Raw genomic sequence first — 16,297 nt, forward strand, 5'->3', positions numbered from 1 at the left:
TGCTATTTTACGCAATGGGTTAAGAAATTATTTTGACTCAATATATCCGAATATTGGACTTCGTGATTTAGAAAAAGCGGCTAACATGCAACATAAAGAAGCATGTTATGCTTACGGATTAGTAATGTTCGCTTCTCACCAAAGTGAGAACAAGAACATCGGGCTACAACTATTAAACAAAACGTTCCCACAAGTGACAGAGTCGGTAATTGGGGTAAGAAATGAGGTTTTTAGATTGTTACGGGACTGTTGGACATTACGTAACCCTCGTCCCTTTGACGACGTTACAACACGCTGTCTTATCAACGGCCATAACGGTTATGTTCCACAAGACCAAGGATGGGAAGTAATCCTAGTAAAACCAGAATGCATGACTTGTTTCTGGACGTATGAATTACGTGTCTTTATTGCCTTTGCTGAACGACTTGTGTACTAGCTAGAATTATCTTCACAACCATCTTGTATCAAATTTATTGTGTGCTATATTTCATGCTATATGTAAAATAAGCGGTATTGTAAGTTTGTAAAATATTGTGTAAAAGTTTGAACGCGAAATATTATTATAATCAGTTTTTCATATAGAATTGTAGTAGTTGAATTGTATATTAGCTACTAAGTATGAACTTACCGGGTAGGTACTACCCGAATTTAAACTTATAAAACGCTAATATGAAGAAAAAGCTTTTATAAATGAGTTCATATTATGCTACGAAATACTATTAACTACTCTTAATATTCTGTATGATTAACTTGTTCCATTTAACTATTTTGAAGGAAATGGCACCGACTACTCGACACACCGTGAATATGAATGAAGAGGAATTCCGTACTTTTCTAGCTTCAAACATAGCCGCAGTACAGGCTGCGCTACATAACAACAATAACCTTGGATCTAGCAGTACAGGAAATCGTGTAGGATGCACCTATAAAGAATTCACTGCCTGCAAACCTTTGGAATTTGATGGAACCGAAGGACCGATCGGATTGAAACGGTGGACCGAGAAGGTCGAATCGGTGTTTTCCATAAGTAAGTGTACTGAAGAGGACAAAGTGAAGTACGCTACGCATACCTTCACGGGTTCTGCGTTAACATGGTGGAATACCTATCTAGAGCAAGTGGGACAAGATGATGCGTACGCACTATCGTGGTCAGCATTCAAGCACTTGATGAACGAGAAGTACCGTCCCAGAACCGAGGTCAATAAGCTCAAGACAGAACTTAGAGGGTTACGAACTCAAGGATTTGATATTACCACGTACGAAAGACGATTCACAGAATTGTGCCTATTGTGTCCGGGAGCTTTCGAAGATGAGGAAGAGAAGATCGACGCGTTTGTGAAAGGATTACCGGAAAGAATCCAAGAAGATATAAGTTCACACGAGCCCGCCTCCATACAACACGCATGTAGAATGGCTCACAAACTAGTGAACCAGATTGAAGAAAGAATTAAAGAACAGACTGCTGAAGAGGCCAATGTGAAGCAAGTCAAAAGAAAGTGGGAGGAAAACGGTAATAAGAATCACCAATACAACAACAACAGCAATTACAACAATAATCGCAACAATTATCCCAACAATCGCAACATCAATCGTAACTACAACAAACGGCCAAACAACAACAACAACAACAACAACAACAACAGCAACTACAACGATCATCCCAACAACAATAATAACCGCAACAACAACAACAACAATCAGAAGCAACTATGCCAAAGGTGTGAAAAGTATCACTCGGGGTTCTGCACCAAATTTTGCAACAAGTGTAAAAGAAATGGTCATAGCGCGGTGAAGTGTGAGGTCTACGGACCAGGGGTTAACAGAACGAAAGGAACAAATGGTGTCGGAACGAGTAATGGCGGAGCAAGTAGTGTCGGAGCAAGTTATGCCAATGTAGTTTGTTATAAATGTGGAAAACCGGGCCACATTATTAGAAATTGCCCGAACCAGGAGAACACGAATGGACAAGGCCGCGGAAGAGTTTTCAATATTAATGCGGCAGAGGCACAGGAAGACCCAGAGCTTGTTACGGGTACGTTTCTTATTGACAATAAATCTGCTTACGTTTTATTTGATTCGGGTGCGGATAGAAGCTATATGAGTAGAGATTTTTGTGCTAAATTAAGTTATCCATTGACGACTTTGGATAGTAAATTTTTACTCGAATTAGCAAATGGTAAATTAATTTCAGCAGATAATATATGTCGGAATCGAGAAATTAAACTGGTTAGCGAAACATTTAAGATTGATTTGATACCAGTAGAGTTAGGGAGTTTTGATGTGATAATCGGTATGGACTGGTTGAAAGAAGTGAAAGCAGAGATTGTTTGTTACAAAAATGCAATTCGCATTATACGAGAAAAAGGAAAACCCTTAATGGTGTACGGAGAAAAGGGCAACACGAAGCTACATCTTATTAGTAATTTGAAGGCACAAAAACTAATAAGAAAAGGTTGCTATGCTGTTCTAGCACACGTCGAGAAAGTACAAACTGAAGAAAAGAGCATCAATGATGTTCCCATTGCAAAAGAATTTCCTGATGTATTTCCGAAAGAATTACCAGGATTACCCCCACATCGATCCATTGAATTTCAAATAGATCTTGTACCAGGAGCTGCACCAATAGCTCGTGCTCCTTACAGACTCGCACCCAGCGAGATGAAAGAACTGCAAAGCCAATTACAAGAACTTTTAGAGCGTGGTTTCATTCGACCAAGCACATCACCGTGGGGAGCTCCTGTTTTGTTTGTCAAGAAGAAAGATGGTACATTCAGGTTGTGTATCGACTACCGAGAGTTGAACAAACTTACCATCAAGAACCGCTACCCACTACCGAGAATCGACGACTTATTTGATCAACTACAAGGCTCGTCTGTTTATTCAAAGATTGACTTACGTTCCGGGTATCATCAAATGCGGGTGAAAGAAGATGATATTCCAAAGACTACTTTCAGAACACGTTACAGTCATTACGAGTTTATGGTCATGCCGTTTGGTTTAACTAATGCACCAGCTGTGTTCATGGACCTTATGAACCGAGTGTGTGGACCATACCTTGACAAGTTCGTCATTGTTTTCATTGATGACATACTTATTTACTCAAAGAATGACCAAGAACACGGTGAACATTTGAGAAAGGTGTTAGAAGTATTGAGGAAGGAAGAATTGTACGCTAAGTTTTCAAAGTGTGCATTTTGGTTGGAAGAAGTTCAATTCCTCGGTCACATAGTGAACAAAGAAGGTATTAAGGTGGATCCGGCAAAGATAGAAACTGTTGAAAAGTGGGAAACCCCGAAAACTCCGAAACACATACGCCAGTTTTTAGGACTAGCTGGTTACTACAGAAGGTTCATCCAAGACTTTTCCAGAATAGCAAAACCCTTGACTGCATTAACGCATAAAGGAAAGAAATTTGAATGGAATGATGAACAAGAGAAAGCGTTTCAGTTATTGAAGAAAAAGCTAACTACGGCACCTATATTGTCATTGCCTGAAGGGAATGATGATTTTGTGATTTATTGTGACGCATCAAATCAAGGTCTCGGTTGTGTATTAATGCAACGAACGAAGGTGATTGCTTATGCGTCTAGACAATTGAAGATTCACGAATAAAATTATACGACGCATGATTTGGAATTAGGCGCGGTTGTTTTTGCATTAAAGACTTGGAGGCACTACTTATATGGGGTCAAAAGTATCATATATACCGACCACAAAAGTCTTCAACACATATTTAATCAGAAACAACTGAATATGAGGCAGCGTAGGTGAATTGAATTATTGAATGATTACGACTTTGAGATTCGTTACCACCCGGGGAAGGCAAATGTGGTAGCCGATGCCTTAAGCAGGAAGGACAGAGAACCCATTCGAGTAAAATCTATGAATATAATGATTCATAATAACCTTACTACTCAAATAAAGGAGGCGCAACAAGAAGTTTTAAAAGAGGGAAATTTAAAGGATGAAATACCCAAAGGATCGGAGAAGCATCTTAATATTCGGGAAGACGGAACCCGGTATAGGGCTGAAAGGATTTGGGTACCAAAATTTGGAGATATGAGAGAAATGGTACTTAGAGAAGCTCATAAAACCAGATACTCAATACATCCTGGAACGGGGAAGATGTACAAGGATCTCAAGAAACATTTTTGGTGGCCGGGTATGAAAGCCGATGTTGCTAAATACGTAGGAGAATGTTTGACGTGTTCTAAGGTCAAAGCTGAGCATCAGAAACCATCAGGTCTACTTCAACAACCCAAAATCCCGGAATGGAAATGGGAAAACATTACCATGGATTTCATCACTAAATTGCCAAGGACTGCAAGTGGTTTTGATACTATTTGGGTAATAGTTGATCGTCTCACCAAATCAGCACATTTCCTGCCAATAAGAGAAGATGATAAGATGGAGAAGTTAGCACGACTGTATTTGAAGGAAGTCATCTCCAGACATGGAATACCAATCTCTATTATCTCTGATAGGGATGGCAGATTTATTTCAAGATTCTGGCAGACATTACAGCAAGCATTAGGAACTCGTCTAGACATGAGTACTGCCTATCATCCACAAACTGATGGGCAGAGCGAAAGGACGATACAAACGCTTGAAGACATGCTACGAGCATGTGTTATTGATTACGGAAACAGTTGGGATCGACATCTACTGTTAGCAGAATTTTCCTACAACAACAGCTACCATTCAAGCATTGAGATGGCGCCGTTTGAAGCACTTTATGGTAGAAAGTGCAGGTCTCCGATTTGTTGGAGTGAAGTGGGGGATAGACAAATTACGGGTCCGGAGATTATACAAGAAACTACCGAGAAGATCATCCAAATTCAACAACGGTTGAAAACCGCCCAAAGTCGACAAAAGAGCTACGCTGACATTAAAAGAAAAGATATAGAATTTGAAATTGGAGAGATGGTCATGCTTAAAGTAGCACCTTGGAAAGGAGTTGTACGATTTGGTAAACGAGGGAAATTAAATCCAAGGTATATTGGACCATTCAAGATTATTGATCGTGTCGGACCAGTAGCTTACCGACTTGAGTTACCTCAACAACTCGCGGCTGTACATAACACTTTCCACGTCTTGAATTTGAAGAAATGTTTTGCTAAAGAAGATCTCACTATTCCGTTAGATAAAATCCAAATCAACGAAAAACTTCAATTCATCGAAGAACCCGTCGAAATAATGGATCGTGAGGTTAAAAGACTTAAGCAAAACAAGATACCAATTGTTAAGGTTCGATGGAATGCTCGTAGAGGACCCGAGTTCACCTGGGAGCGTGAAGATCAGATGAAGAAGAAATACCCGCATCTATTTCCAAAAGATTCGTCAACACCTTCAACAGCTTAAAATTTCGGGACGAAATTTATTTAACGGGTAGGTACTGTAGTGACCCGAACTTTTCCATGTTTATATATATTAATTGAGATTTATATTTACATGATTAAATGTTTCCAACATGTTAAGCAATCAAACTTGTTAAGACTTGATTAATTGAAATATGTTTCATATAGACAATTGACCATCCAAGTTGACCGGTGATTCACGAACGTTAAAACTTGTAAAAACTATATGATGACATATATATGGATATATATATAGTTAACATGATACTATGATAAGTAAACATATCATTAAGTATATTAACAATGAACTACATATGTAAAAACAAGACTACTAACTTAATGATTTTTAAACGAGACATATATGTAACGATTATCGTTGTAAAGACATTTAATGTATATATATCATATTAAGAGATATTCATACATGATAATATCATGATAATATAATAATTTAAAATCTCATTTGATATTATAAACATTGGGTTAACAATATTTAACAAGATCGTTAACCTAAAGGTTTCAAAACAACACTTACATGTAACGACTAACGATGACTTAACGACTCAGTTAAAATGTATATACATGTAGTTTTTTAATATGTATTTATACACTTTTGAAAGACTTCAATACACTTATCAAAATACTTCTACTTAACAAAAATGCTTACAATTACATCCTCGTTCAGTTTCATCAACAATTCTACTCGTATGCACCCGTATTCGTACTCGTACAATACACAGCTTTTAGATGTATGTACTATTGGTATATACACTCCAATGATCAGCTCTTAGCAGCCCATGTGTGTCACCTAACACATGTGGGAACCATCATTTGGCAACTAGCATGAAATATCTCATAAAATTATAAAAATATGAGTAATCATTCATGACTTATTTACATGAAAACAAAATTACATATCCTTTATATCTAATCCATACACCAACGACCAAAAACACCTACAAACACTTTCATTCTTCAATTTTATTCATCTAATTGATCTCTCTCAAGTTCTATCTTCAATTTCTAAGTGTTCTTCATATATTCTACAAGTTCTAGTTACATAAAATCAAGAATACTTTCAAGTTTGCTAGCTCATTTCCAATCTTGTAAGGTGATCATCCAACCTCAAGAAATCTTTGTTTCTTACAGTAGGTTATCATTCTAATACAAGGTAATAATCATATTCAAACTTTGGTTCAATTTCTATAGTCCCACTTTTAAAATCTAATATTTTTGGGATGAGAATACATGCAGGTTTTATAAATGATTTACAAAATAGACACAAGTACGTGAAACTACATTCTATGGTTGAATTATCGAAATCGAATATGCCCCTTTTTATTAAGTCTGGTAATCTAAGAATTAGGGAACAGACACCCTAATTGACGCGAATCCTAAAGATAGATCTATTGGGCCTAACAAACCCCATCCAAAGCACCGGATGCTTTAGTACTTCGAAATTTATATCATATCCGAAGGGTGTCCCGGAATGATGGGGATATTCTTATATATGCATCTTGTTAATGTCGGTTACCAGGTGTTCACCATATGAATGATTTTTATCTCTATGTACGGATGTGTATTGAAATATGAAATCTTGTGGTCTATTATTATGATTTGATATATATAGGTTAAACCTATAACTCACCAACATTTTTGTTGACGTTTTAAGCATGTTTATTCTCAGGTGATTATTAAGAGCTTCCGCTGTCGCATACTTAAATAAGGACGAGATTTGGAGTCCATGCTTGTATGATATTGTGTAAAAACTGCATTCAAGAAACTTATTTTGTTGTAACATATTTGTATTGTAAACCATTATGTAATGGTCGTGTGTAAACAGGATATTTTAGATTATCATTATTTGATAATCTACGTAAAGCTTTTTAAACCTTTATTGATGAAATAAAGGTTATGGTTTGTTTTAAAATGAATGCAGTCTTTGAAAAACGTCTCATATAGAGGTCAAAACCTCGCAACGAAATCAATTAATATGGAACGTTTTTAATCAATAAGAACGGGACATTTCAAACAGTACCATCAACAACAACATCCGAATCTCAAGCCTTAATTTCACAATCTGTCCCACGAACATCAACATCATACGCACCATAGATACCAAGGAGTACCAACAGCAATGAACGATGAAGTATTGATCCATAACTTCATTAATATTCTGCGAAGAATATGTGGTTCCTTATAGTTTTAGAGATTACTTATTCTAGCTCAAATCGAAAATTTAATGAGTCTAATATTATATTGACTCAGTAAATCCATAATTACATCTGAAGAAAATATATATGTATATATATTTTCATAAAGATGGTGATTAAAAATTCTTCCGTACAAACTGTTAATGGTGAAAATATTTTAACGGGTAGGTAATACCCGGGGAATATTTATATTTCACATTAATAAGTTACACTGTACATTCTTCAATTCAGATTCAGTAGTCATTAACAACACTGCTCAAATTCACACATATACGTATCCGTTCACAAAAGAACAACTATTTTCATCCAAGTTCAATTTCATATTCGGATTTTTACCGATCAGAATCCAAGTCAAGATTTGAAAAGTGGCATAATGAAGAAAATAATGAACAAAATAAAATTGATTAATAACTAATTAATTAAATACGTAAAACTTTCGAACTATATTAACCAAATCCTAGCTAAATGTTCCTAGCTAACTGTTACTCTATGACTATTTCCTTATAATATACTAGTTTTGGTGGAATTATTGAACTATTGGACTATCGGACTACTATCATGGACAATTAAAAAATATTAAAAGAGTAGAAAATATTAAATACAACACATTTCAACTTAAAAGATTGTAAATAAATTACATCTACTACAATTAAATATTTCCTCAAGTTTGCCACTTGATTCTCATCTTAAACCTTATTTGTATCTTGACGATTACAATCTACGTTCAAACCTTTCGTGATTCTTGAAAACACCTCAATCGGGAGGATGAATCAACCGCACTTCATCTACGGAAGAAAAGATTTATGCATATAGTTATGCACCTGAAAACTCTCGGAAACTGAGTAAACGTTTAGCTCGTAGCTGTGCTAATTTCCTTTAGCGTTATTATTACTGAAAATAACTTTTCAATCTCCTTCCAAATTAGTCAATTTTGTCACAGCTCCAGCAAGTCAACTTTGACTTTTCATTCGAAACAGCCTTATTATAACTTTGATATATATGTAGGCTCTTTTATTGTTACCGGGGAACCTTTTATATTTTACCATATTACCATCAGCGCTTAATCATCTAAAAACACAATTCTCCTGAAACCACCTCGGATTGATAACCGATGATTCAGATATCGTAGCATTAAATGCAGAGGAAACAGAAAAATTGTAGATGGTCTAAACGGCCAAAAAGTTTGATGATAAAGAAAGGAGTGTTAGGAACGCTCGATAGAAAATTTGGTACTGAAAAACAGATTGAGCAAACCATGAAGGAGACCAAGGCCAAATACAAGGACCATACCATATATTCAAAGAAACCAGGTAATTCTGGATCTGATGAAACCTTCAACGAATATCTAGCTCCGTACTCACGTTAAAATCTTGCGGAAAATCTTTCTCCATCAATTATCGAACTTAGAAATTCTAAAATATCATCATAAATATCTTCGATATTTCTGAGGATATTTTCATAAATATACTCGTCCGAAATTATTTATCTTTTCGTGCTATCTATATTACATCATAAAGGAAACTACTTTAGTTTCTAAATTTCTTTAAAATTCGAGTTTAAATTGTGAATGTTTTGGAAGTAGTGTTGGGAACTGAAGCATGAGTTAGTATAATATAATGACACTTGATCAACGTAATTATATTATAGTAATTCATGATGAGTTTCTAATGGAACGTGATGATTCACATAACATACCGTCATCATGTGCCATTTACACGACTCTTGCATTCAACTCGATCTCTAAACATATTAAGAACATATCTTATTGATAGTTCTATCTTTTCGGATATTCTGGTAATTTGACAAATCAAGATTGTGCCATTACGATTCTTTTCTTAGAATATTAACTATGTTTATTTCAAAATTCATACTTACGAATTCTGGACCATTACTCGCTTTACTGGTGATCGAGAAGAGAATAAAAAAAAAAAAAAGGCAAAGAGATTCGAAATATAAGGGAAGATATAAAATCCAACAACAACCCAGAAATTACAAACCGTGTATATCAATACGGATTGCAACGTAAAGATACGGGAAAATTAATAACACTATAACCCCAAGATAATAGAAGAAGTAAATAAAATCCTCCGGTGGTAGATGAAAGAGAAAAATGACAGTTATGAAAGTTAAGAAGATATCAAGGATCAGAATGGGATGGAGCATATTGACAAATGCTTTAAAGTATGAAGTAAGAGAGAAGGAATAGAAGGTGTGAGTGGTAGAAATAAGGAAACGAAGGGGGTGGATATATAGTAAAATATCCGACAGAGCAATCAAAACAGATTATCGCATTTAATCAAAGCAGATCCTAATTCTCTTGATTACCGAAGAATCAAATCTTATTACGAAGATTTTCTCCAAATCTCTTGAACTCCGGAAATCAATCCTATCTACGTCAAAAGTTATGATGAAACTTGTCTTTCTCATTTCACTATTTAGTGATAGCTTCATTCGTACTCTTCGAGTAATCCAATTGTCTTGTTCATATTACTCAATGGTGACAAAACTCTATTCATCAGCTTATATTGTCATGAAAATATTTTTATTGTTAGCCATGACGACCTCCATCAAATTTCGGGACGAAATTTCTTTAACGGGTAGGTACTGTGACGACCCGGAGATTTCTGACCAAATTTAAACTTTAATCTTTATACGTTTCCGACACGATAAGCAAAATCTGTAATGTCGAGTCTCGAAAAGTTTGAAACTATATTCATGTAATCAATTACCCTTTGACTACTCCCGACGATTCACGAACCAATTGTTGTTAATAAATATGTGTATATATATATATATATATATATATATATATATATATATATATTAATAATGATAATACCAATATATGTATTATCATTTTTAAAAATGAAAGGGAAAATTTAATATGCAAAAGTATTATTATTAATATTAGTAATAACAACAATAATATTAACATTATTATAAGTAATGTTATTATTAGCATTATTAATATTATTGTTATCATTGTATTAAGATTATTATCGTTAAACTTATTCAAATAATCAATTTTATAATTATTAGTATTATTATTAATTACTATTATTATTAATATAATTATTAGAATTATTAATATTATTATTCATCCTTTATTATTACTATTTCATTTATCTAGAATATTAATAATATTAAATAATAATATTATTAGTAATAATATAGTTAAAATTATTAATTTCCAAAACTTATAAATTTTACACAGATATATGAAAACAGTTATATAAATAAATATACTGATGATTTACATAGACAGATACATGATATAAATCTTTACAAATACATCTTATATACATATATATATATACTGGTATGTAATCTGATATACAATATATATATATATAGATATATACGTATACAAATACAGAATGAAATGGAATTCTACTGCAATCGTTTTCATGCTATAGCTTATGTTGACTTCTGTCTAAACCAGTACATAATTATTCCAAACAATCACAAGATAACAAATTCAGTTAGTAAGATCGTACATCTTTTTAATTCTTTAATTTTTCTTCTGATTCTGAGTACAAGCGTATCGAATCCCATATGAACTATCAAACAAATTCTGTAAAGAATTCTTGTATGCTTCTAAATTCTTTTATATTTTTTCTTCTCTGAACGTCGAATTGTCTGAAGTGATTAAAGTTGATTGATTCTCCTTGTCGACTGCAACCAATCCATACCACAAGTAATCCAATTTTGATACAGCGAAACGTACCACTCTCTCACTATGGTTCCTTTTCTTTTTAACTCATATATAGAGTTTAGACTTATACACATACAGAAATGAAAAAGCACTTACAAATTATTAATCACCTCTATCATCTTTACATCTCCAACACCTAAACCGTCACCTTGTTTCACTTGGTTTTTCTTCTTCATCATGTACAACCACCATGAAACCCACCATCTTTAAATCCATTTAACCATCAACTTATATATATTTCTTTTCTTCTTTCTTCGTTCTCTGTTTGAATCACGAAGACTACCACCACCTTCTATCTCTCTAACATCTCTACTCTCTCTCTTAATTGTTTCTGTTTCAAATCACCCGTTAGAACCACCTCACCTTGCACTTACTACAAACTGCAACTTCTGCTATTCTCTTTACTATCAAAAACCCTCACAAACCACTTCCTTTAAACCGTCTCCTGCTACTGCAGCTGCTATAATCTTTGCCACGCTATTTCTTCTGCTATATATCAATTTCTGCTCGAGTTCACAGCCCAAAATTCTTACGGTTCTCTTTCTCTCCTGTCCTGCAGCTATTTCTTTCTTAATATATCAAGGATAATTGCATTAAACAATACATAAAGCTAAAGTAGAAAAGGTGAAATGGACATGCATTTGTTAGTGCTGCTACTTATCTTTATTTCGGCCGAAAGCTACCAAATACAATTCCCACTTGACTAATTAAATAAATTTCTTTGTTGTTGTGGGTCAAGTTGGTTACCCTTGGACAGATATTGAGGTCGATAGTGGTTGATTAGTTTATGTATGTGGGACTTTGAAGTTTAATATAATTTTGATTGTTTAGGCGTGTTTAAAGGGTGGGCCGTTTCCATTTGTGTTAATTAGTCGAATTAATGATGAAGGGGAACATGCAATGAATGAAGTGATGTTATATTACTATAAAGATATTACGCTAGATAAAATAATACAGCAACATATGTTGGGGACGTGGATTGGAATCCAAAGCTAACAAACACAAGGAAAACCGACCCACTATCAATTTTTTTTTCTTTTCTTCTCTTTTCTTGCGGTTGTTTTCACCGACAGGATAACTCATTTTTGTATTAAGAAACGGGCTAATGGATTCTAGAGTGAGCTGCTGAATTGGGCCAGAATATTGGATGGATACGGGATATATATAAGGATACTTAGATTATAATGATAATTAGGTTAGATGAAGAAATCACAATGATTATATGATGATGAAAACCGTTGATGATGAATATGATGATATGGATATCATTATGATGATTGATGATGGTATGATGATGAGAAATGGTTGGTAAGATCCCTGGTTGACTAGTTGAATTTGAAGGAGATGAAGAAACAGAAAAATAGGTTAAATACATATGGAAAATAAAATAAAATAGAAGTGAAACAGATAGACGGATGGTTAGGCATATGTTTAATGAATGGGAGGTCACGGGTTCAAGTCCCGTTGGGAACATTTCTTTTTACTCAAAGCTATTAAGGGTATATCCTCTTAACTTTATTTCTATTTCTATTATTATTATTATTACTACTAGTAAATTACTATAATCATTATTATTATTATCATTATTACTATTATCATTATTATTAATATTGTTATTATTATTATTGTTATTATTTATTAATGTTATTAGTACTAATTATTATTAGGATTACAAATATTATTATTACCATGATTAAAAGTAATATGAACATTATGATTATTATTACTATTAACTTTATTAATGAATTTACTATTATAAATTTTATCATTTAAGTATTAGTTATCATTTATCATTATTATTAACACTAGTAATATTATTATCATTATTTTAAACATTCCTAATATTATTTTAATTACTATTTTAACAAATAAATGAAATAAATACATATAAAATAGGTGATACATATAACATAATAAAAGTTATATTTTTATATAATAATAATAAAATATATAAATTAATAATATATAAATTATATCATTAATAATAATATATATAAATTTGTTCGATTTTGATTATATGTTTTAATATAAATATGAATAATATAGGTTCGTGAATCCGAGGCCAACCCTATACTTGTTCAATGTCGTCATATGTATTTTTACTACAAAATACATTAGGTGAGTTCATTTGATTCCCTTTTACTCTTTATATTTTTGGGACTGAGAATACATGCGTTGTTTTTACAACTGCTTTATTAAATGCTTTTGAAATTGAGAATACATGCGTTGTTTTTACAACTGCTTTATTAAATATTTTTGAAATATATTTTGAAATGCGAATACATGAAATGCTTTTATAAATGTTTGACGAGATAGACACAAGCAAAAACATTCCTCGAATGAATTATTATGCAGACAGAAGTTCTGCGAATTATTATTGAATTATGTGGACATGATAATTGCCACCATTAAATTATGTGGACATGATAATTGCCACCATTGAATTATGTGGACATGATAATTGCCAACATTGAATTATGTGGACATGATAATTGCCACCAGTTGATGTGAATGTTATATATCGAGAGAATGATTTTATACACAGGTTATGTGTATGTTATTTTTGCGCACAAGATATGTGTACGGTTACTATGATTTATGAAAATGGTTTCGTACACGAGAAAGATGTACTGTATTTAAAAGATATAGCATGTACATTACAGGTGGGTATAGGATTCGGGCCCATTTGTACCATGCAGGATTTAAATATTGTGGTCTATCAAAATGATGAATTTTATTGTTTTACGATAAACCTATGAACTCACCAACCTTTTTGTTGACACTTGAAAGCATGTTTATTCTCAGGTATGAAAGAAACCTTCCACTGTGCATTTAGTCATTCCAAAGACATTACATGGAGTCGTTCAAGGCATATAGAGGTCCGTTCATCGCGATGGTACCATATGTTATTGTATTCGTTCGGAAGATTTTGGACGGGGTATGACATTATCAACTCTAATGTTGTATAATGTTTAGATTAGTATGATCTCATTAGAATGATGTTATGGTTGTTAGTTTATATTAATGTTTTTTCAACTTAATCCGACGGACTCCTTACGTTTGTGATCAGTGTTCACTCAACACGACACGTTGTTATTCAGTTCCCTAAACTAATAACGAGGGTTAGGATTAGAACTCGACTCTCTAACAAACCTAGTGCTTCACTAATGATAACCTCCGAGGTTTAGACACCCTTCAATTATACAACCACAGTGACATACTTTTCACTGCTCAACGAGAACTCCAAGAGCCTGCCGATAAGTAGGTCTATATAATTGGCTCATCCAACCAGATCTACACTGTTCTAATCATAGCTTTAACATAAACATAATTACCTTTCCCTAGCCTAAACTGATATCTTGGTTAACATTTCCCTGATTTGCACACTCCGGATATCCCTCCATCACTTTTACCTTTTGGTAATTAGGACTATTAGCTTAAAACCAACTACTATGATTTACCTAGATAATTTAACCATAGAGAGTTATCCACTTGATTTTTAATTCAATAAACCATTCAAAAATACGACCCTAGGTTAACTTACACTCTCTACCCTAGAAAGTTAAAAAGTGAATTTAGGCCCCGCAAAATATAATTAATAATAAAAAGGAAACTCTGTGATAAGTTCGTACTGCTACCGTGCGACCTAACAACACCGCATAAATAAACCTTCCAGTTCGGGCATATCAACTCTTCAAAGATGTTCTCTTCAAGTTAAATATCGGAAATATCACTATTTAACTTGCGGAGGAGTGTTAGAAAATAAAAAACAAAATGAAGACTTAGCAGATTTGGGATCAGTTTAACATCATTTCCCTTAAAATGTATAGCTCGATTACAGCAAGCAACAACTAGCTCTCTCTAAACATACTTACGCTCCTTGCCTTAGATAGTTTATAATCGTTTAGGCTTTTGTATATAAATACAACCATCTTGTATTTTTTTTTTCAAGCATTATCAATAAAGCATAATACTATCAGTTCATACAAATCATCATTGTTTTATTTTCAATAGCAACAAGTTTGATAATCTTCTTTCTTAAAGTTGACTTCAACATGAACTTCAACCCACCTATGAGTCTTCATTTACATCTTCAACTCCGTCTTTGACTTAGTTAAATGTCTCTTGACATAACTAGCCCGACGAAATAATTCTCAATAGAAAAATTGTTAATTTTTGTATATGTCGAATAACTTAGTAGCAAATCCCACATCCTTGATGGAAAGAAATATTTGCAAGAGAATGAGTATAAATTGGAGGCCCAACATCACTATATATTGTTTTTTATTAGTTACTAGTTAAAGACTCGCGATTTCGCGGGTTTTATATAATATTGATATTTTAAGACAAATTCAACCATGATAACACTAATAAACACATTCAAATGTGTAAAATATATAAAAGAAAAATCTTGTTCATACTAAAATAATCGACTTAAATTTAAAAGTAGTAATAAGCAACGGTTCGTATCCGCAAATATGTTCAATATATAAAGTTGCGGGCAAAGATAATGCAAATTTTTTTTTTACGTTTTTCTCAATTCTTCGGTATAGTTTTTCACATATTAGTCGTTAACGTCATTAATCTTTTGAGGTGGTCATGAATTGTAAATAATATCATTGCTTATTGTCTAGTTATGAGTATCTCTTGGATCTTCGACAAAGCCTTTTCACAAACTTGGTCAGCCTTTTCACGCGAAATGGAAACATGTCAAATAGGTAATGAGTTAAAAGTTGTCCCAATGCATTTAAAACGCACGAAACCTTTTTTTTCAATCGATTAGGAAAAGTGACTAATATGGTAACAATAATGTTTTTCCTATCATCCAAACCCATTTTAACCTATCATCCATGTACCCGCCCATTTTGCCACATGTAGAAAATTGATAGGAGTAAATGTATTATACCTCGTAAGCTTCAGAAGCAAGACCGAAATAAAAAGTTTTTCCTCCAGACAACAAATATAAATGATCAAACCGCTCGAAAACTTCACTACTTGGTTGATCAATCGAA

This window comes from Rutidosis leptorrhynchoides, chromosome 2 (assembly GCF_046630445.1).
Source record: "Rutidosis leptorrhynchoides isolate AG116_Rl617_1_P2 chromosome 2, CSIRO_AGI_Rlap_v1, whole genome shotgun sequence".
Taxonomy (NCBI): domain Eukaryota; kingdom Viridiplantae; phylum Streptophyta; class Magnoliopsida; order Asterales; family Asteraceae; genus Rutidosis; species Rutidosis leptorrhynchoides.